This window comes from Lithobates pipiens, unplaced genomic scaffold (assembly GCF_037356315.1).
Source record: "Lithobates pipiens isolate NorthernLeopardFrog02 unplaced genomic scaffold, aLitPip1_a1.2 Scaffold_25, whole genome shotgun sequence".
In the NCBI taxonomy this organism is placed as follows: Eukaryota; Metazoa; Chordata; class Amphibia; order Anura; family Ranidae; genus Lithobates; species Lithobates pipiens.
Window position 1 is genome coordinate 103,255,760 of NW_027507787.1, and position 6,000 is coordinate 103,261,759.

The 6,000-nt window shown below is 49.2% G+C and overlaps 5 pseudogenes; all 5 read left to right on the plus strand.

The window, feature by feature from the left end:
• Positions 1 to 30: 30 nt before the first annotated feature.
• LOC143931443 (5S ribosomal RNA) lies at positions 31 to 149 on the plus strand (annotated as a pseudogene).
• A 113-nt stretch (positions 150 to 262) lies between these two features.
• LOC143931936 (5S ribosomal RNA) lies at positions 263 to 381 on the plus strand (annotated as a pseudogene).
• Positions 382 to 481: 100 nt separating this feature from the next.
• Positions 482 to 600, plus strand: LOC143932340 (5S ribosomal RNA; annotated as a pseudogene).
• Positions 601 to 921: 321 nt separating this feature from the next.
• Positions 922 to 1,040, plus strand: LOC143931260 (5S ribosomal RNA; annotated as a pseudogene).
• A 100-nt stretch (positions 1,041 to 1,140) lies between these two features.
• Positions 1,141 to 1,259, plus strand: LOC143932593 (5S ribosomal RNA; annotated as a pseudogene).
• The last annotated feature ends 4,741 nt before the right edge of the window (positions 1,260 to 6,000 follow it).

Sequence of the window (6,000 nt, forward strand, 5' to 3'; positions counted from 1 at the left end):
TCAAGAGGGTTGAGAATGCCCAAAGAGATTGCCTATGGGCACATAACCCTGAAAGCGCCCGATCACCTCTGATCTCAGAAGCTAAACAGGGTTGGGCCTTGCTAGTACCTGGATTGGAGACCACCTGGGAATACTAGGTGCTGTAGGCTTCCTTTTATATTGTTGGCCTTGACCTGTTTTTTTTTCACTTGTTTCCCAAGGTGACCATCTTGGCGTTTGTCAAGAGGGTTGAAAGTGCCTGAAGAGATTGCCTGAAGAGATTGCCTATGGGCACATCACCCTGAAAGCACCCGATCTCGTTTGATGTTGGAGGCTAAGAAGAGTCGGGCCTTGTTAGTACCTGGATGGGAGACCGCCTGGGAATACCAGGTGTCGTAGACTTCTTTTTATGTTGTTGGCGTTGACCTGTTTTTTTTCCGCTTGTTTCCCAAAGTGACCATCTTGGTGTTTGTCAAGAGGGTTGAGAGTGCCTGAAGAGATTGCCTATGGCCACATCACTCTGAAAGCACCCAATCTCATCTGATCTTGGAGGCTAAGAAGAGTCGGGCCTGGTTTGTACCTGGATGGGAGACCACCAGGGAATACCAGTTATTGTAGGCTTCTTTTTATGTTGTTGGCGTTGATTTGTTTTTTTTTTTTTGCTTGTTTCCCAAGGTGACCATCTTGGCATTTGTCAAGAGGGTTGAGAGTGCCCAAAGAGATCGCTTACAGCAGCATCACCCTGAAAAAGCCCTATCTCTTCTCTTCTCTGAGGCTAAGAAGGGTTGGGCCTAGTTAGTACCTGGATGGGAGATGGCGTTGGAATACTAGGTGCCGTATTCTTCTTTTTATGTTGTTGACATTGACCTGTTTTTTTTCGCTTGTATCTCAAGGTGACTATCTTGGCATTTGTCAAGAGGGTTGAGAATGCCCAAAGAGATTGCCTATGGGCACATAACCCTGAAAGCGCCCGATCTCCTCTGATCTCAGAAGCTAAACAGGGTTGGGCCTTGCTAGTACCTGGATTGGAGACCACCTGGGAATACTAGGTGCTGTAGGCTTCTTTTTATGTTGTTGGCCTTGACCTGTTTGTTTTTCACTTGTTTCCCAAGGTGACCATCTTGGCGTTTGTCAGGAGGGTTGAGAGTGCCCAAAGAGATCACCTATGGCCCCATCACCCTGAAAGCGCCCAATCTCGTTTGATCTCGGATGCTAAACAGTGTCAGGCCTGGTTAGTACCTGGATGGGAGACCGCCTGGGAATACCAGGTGCCATAGGCTTCTTTTTTTTTTTTTTTTTTATTTAGTAGTATGCGACATACAATGCAAAGGCAACTTCACAGAATGTGTGATACAAATAGTTACAAACAAACGATCATATTGCATGGATATCAGAGCCAATGGTAAGAAGTCAGAGGAGAATAGCACGTGTACAGCTTTGCGGTCATATCAAGATGAGATTAAAGCTCCATCTCGTTGGGATCCTCTACCTCTTAAAATATTATTGATACTAGCCCACCTACCCTCGAAGAGTTTAGATATCCATAGATAGGGGAAGAGTATTGTGCAGTAGTCAAATGGGGTCGGAACATACCATTTTCTTTTCCCTTTTTTGAGTTAAGAAGGGAAATAGTAGAACTGAAAGGAGGGAGAAGGGGAAAGAGAAGATTGGGGAAGGAAATGGCAGAAAAGGAAAAGAAGGGGTAAGGGGGTGTCGTGGGTAGAGTGGATAGGGTGGGGTCCCCTCCCAGGGAGCAAGAGACGCCCTCGGCTCACCAGCTCATCAGCTGTCCAACGTTTGGAACAGCGATCTCCAATGATCACCATGAGCTTACTATGTCTCGCGGAGGTATTCTTCCGAAAAGCGAAACTGGGTCCAGTAGAACCATCTGTTCCCATGCTCCTCCGTTTTATCCCTCATTGTGGCAGTCAGGTCTTCCATTCATTCAATATCATTTACCCTTGCGAACCACTGGGTCACCATTGGAGCAGATTGCTCTTTCCACTGACTTGGGATGCAGGCCCTAGCTGCATTGAGGAGATGTTTAAGTAAGGACTTATGATAACGCTTTCTCGACATAGGAGTTAGATTGAGAAGAACTGCTGCGGGATCATTGGCTAAGGAAATGTCTGTGAACTTGTGGATGAGTCTCAGGACAGGCTGCCAGAATGTTTGTAATTTAGGGCATTCCCAGAAAATGTGGAGAATGGTGCCAGCCTGTTGCCCACAGCGACAGCAGTGGTCAGATTGACCGGGGAATATTTTGGCCAACACCACCGGTGTACGATACCAGCGTGTGATCAGCTTATATGAGATCTCCTGATATTTACTGCAGAGTGACGACTTATGGGCGAAAAAGAGTTTTCTGTCCTTCTGTGGTTTGGAGAATGTAATTTGTAAGTCCCTTTTCCATTTAGCTAGGAAGGGTGGATCCGTGGAGGATTGTGCGTCTGTCAGGATTTGGTAGGACCTAGAGAGGGAACCACGAATTGGGCCATCATCCAGGCAAAGTTCCTTGAAGGGGTGGACTTGTCTAGAGAAGAAAGAATGGTTAGGTAGTGATCCGAGGAAATGGATTAGCTGTCTAGCTCTCCAGCTATCCAATGCAACAGGTACTTGCTCTAGCAGTATGGTCCCCATGGGAATCAAGCCCGTGGGTCCAAGAAATAGGGCTGCTCTCAGAAGCCCTTTCGGGGCTTGCCTGGTAAAGGCCTGGTCAGACAGGCCCGGAGGGAATCTAGGATGTCCAATAATTGGGGTCATAGGAGAAGGGAAGTTAGTCAGGTGGGAAAGGTGAAAAAAACTATCCATCTCGGCGAGCGAGGGGACAATTAACGGGTGAGTAGTCACACAGGGCTCCAATGGCCTCCCCGCCCAAGGTAGACCAGCCAGTGGAACCCGCGCCATCTCCTGCTCTAGCTTGACCCATAGCTTCAGTTCCCTATGCCGGTGTCTTATCACATATGGTCCCCCATCGCATAGTGTCCGCTGTGTACTGCTCATGCGCAGTACACAGCAACACAGATTCCGAAAATTGCCGAGCATGAACGCCGCCTGCGCACTGAGTCCAGGTTCTATCCCCACTATCCAAGTGGACATAGAGTAAGAATATAAAAGAGCCGAGCGCAGCGAGACGCCGAGCCCGAAGCGTGGCGAGCGAAGTTCACCTGCGAGGGGCCCTCTAATTTTCACAACCCTTTGTCCGCTTGGATGGTGGGGCTACCACCTCCACTCACCGCGCAAGCGCCGTCCAGCTTCGGAGATTTTCCGAAGCTTCGTCTGCTCCGTACTGCGCATGCGCAGTACGGCGCGGACACTATATCATGGCCGGACAGTATATGGCAGAACACCAGCACCAGTCAACCACCGGTGTCATGTGCGTCGCTGTGTAATATAGAGCAGGGTCCGGGAAGCCAAAACCTCCCCGCAATTTCGGTCGCAATAGCATTGCCCTACCAATACGTCAGAGGAACTTGATAAAGATTGAGCGAACCGCATGAAAGAAAGTCTGGGGTATTTTGATAGGTAAGGCTTGTAGTAGATACAGAAGTCGTGGCATCGCGTTCATCTTCAACACATTACAGCGTCCGAACCATGACAGAGCTAGTGGGTCCCAACTTTTTTTTTTTTTCAAATAACTTTTTATTAGTATAAAGTGAAACATTACACGTCAGACACTTCAGTACAGCATTGGGGGAGCGAAAGAAAGAGAAAAGAAAAATTACAGGGGAGAACATACCATAAGAGCATATTGGCCTACATAATATAGCCACCTGGAGCAGGTACAAGCCCGGCCAGGTAGAGCTATTCACAGACAGCATGTTCTGCAACACATGTAAGTCAGGGATAAAGTCCAACCAATAATAAACCAGTCCTCAAAACTCAACAGCCAGTCAAGAGTGGCAATCCGAGGATACAGGTGTCGACTAATAGTGTAAGATACTTGTAGTACACATTAACCCAATCAAACACCCCCCCCCTCGGGGGGGTTTGGAAGAAAGATATAAATAAGAGAAAGGAAGAAGGGAAAAAGAGAAAAAAGAGAAGAAAGGGATACCAAAGGGTAGAAAGAAAGGTAGAGAGGAAAAGGAGGGAGTAGGGGTGGGTAGTCATCCGAAAACTTCCGCTTGCCTGTCAGGGTCGATCGCCCTTAAGATTCCAGGGATTCCAGACTACATCATGCGCTTCCAGCCGGTCCTGTATCCTGGCGGTCATCCTCTCCATAAGCTCCACGTCTCTAATGCGAGCGTATAATGCGTCCGGGGTAGGGGGGGTGCGTTTTTTTCCAATGGAGTGCAACAAGACACCTCGCTGCGGTCAAGATATGGCGGGATAATTTCTGTAGGGATTTGGACAGTTTGGGGAAAGGGACTCCCAGTAAAAAGTGCTTTGGGTTCAGGTCCAGGGATTGGTCCAGGACACAGGCCAAGAGCGTACGGACTTCCGTCCAGAAAGGGACTATACGAGGGCATTGCCAGTATATATGCAAGAGGGTGCCCTTATGCCCCACACAGCGCCAGCACCGGTCTGTTGTAGAAGGATAAATAGCGTGCAGGACATCCGGGGTCATGTACCAGAAGAACAATATTTTGTATGCATTCTCCCGGTAGAGCGTACACATGGAGCTCTTAGATGCCTGTGACCAAATCACCCGCCATTGCTCCTCCGTGAACACTTCACCCAGAGCCTCCTCCCATTTAAGCATATATGCATGTTTGCCGTTAAGACCCATAGGAAAGGCGTTAATTATTTTATAAATATCCGAGATCATCCCCCTCTGTGCCGTACCTGCTGAGACAACTATTTCAAACAAGGTAGGCAGGGAGAAACGGAGGTCTGATGAGATGGTCTGGGCAAAGTGACGGATTTGTAAGTAACTATAGAAGCTCTGCCGGGGGAGGTCAAACCGGGATTGGAGTTCAGTGTAAGTCAGTAGTCTCCTAGATCTGGGGTCCACCAGAGATCTCAGATGGAAGAGGTTCCGGGAGGACCAGGGGTGTTGCATCTGGCGAGATAGGCTATCTGGCACTAGAGGGTTGGATATAAAAGAGGTCAGGAGCGATTTAGCCGAGGTCAGGGCAAACGCCTTGGAAGACCTACGCCATAGGTTCTGCAGGTGGGACATGGGGCCCAACAATTGGGACTGGGGAACCACTGCCGCCGCACTCTAGAGCATACTATTAGGGTATATAGGGGTCAACCACTGGGATTCAATTTCCGACCAGCGATTGTGAGGCCACTAGGTAGTCCAAGAAGCGACCGCGCAGAGTTGGGCAGCCTGATAGTACCTGACTAGATCCGGGAACGCTAAACCCCCCATCCGATCGGGAGACGGTCATGACCGAGCGAGGTATCCTGTGCCTTTTATAGTTCCATGCGAATCGAAGTATGTCCCTTTGCAATTTTTTCAGGTGGGAGGAGGGGACTGGAATGGGGAGGGTCTGAAAAAGATAAAGGAGTTTCGGGAGGATAGCCATCTTCACAGAGGCTATTCTACCAAGCAGAGAGATTTGGTGTTTCCGCCACTGTAGCAACAGACGCCTAATATCTCCATAAAGGGATGGGTAGTTTGCCTGATAGAGGGAGGTATAGGTTGGGGTGATGTTTACCCCCAGGTATCGAAGGGAGGTGGACCCCCAGTGGTAGGGAAAGTTGGATCGTAGATGTTCCACCTCCAACGGTGGAATGTTAATCGGGAGGGCTTCGGACTTCGACGCATTAAGTTTGTAGCCCGATAGCGCACTGTAACGGTCTAACTCCATATGCAAGTTGGGCAGGGATATCCTGGGTTGGGTAAGAGTAAGAATTACGTCGTCCGCAAATAGCGAAATCTTAAACTCCTGGCCTCGCACCGGAACCCCTCTTATAGCCTGGTTCCGCCTAATAGACGCCGCCAGGGGTTCAATACAGAGGGCGAATAGTAGGGGTGACAGCGGGCATCCCTGACGCGTACCATTGGAGATGGAAAAGGGCGAGGAGGTGGCAAAGGGGGTCTTCACTTGAGAAGACGGGTTGGAGTAA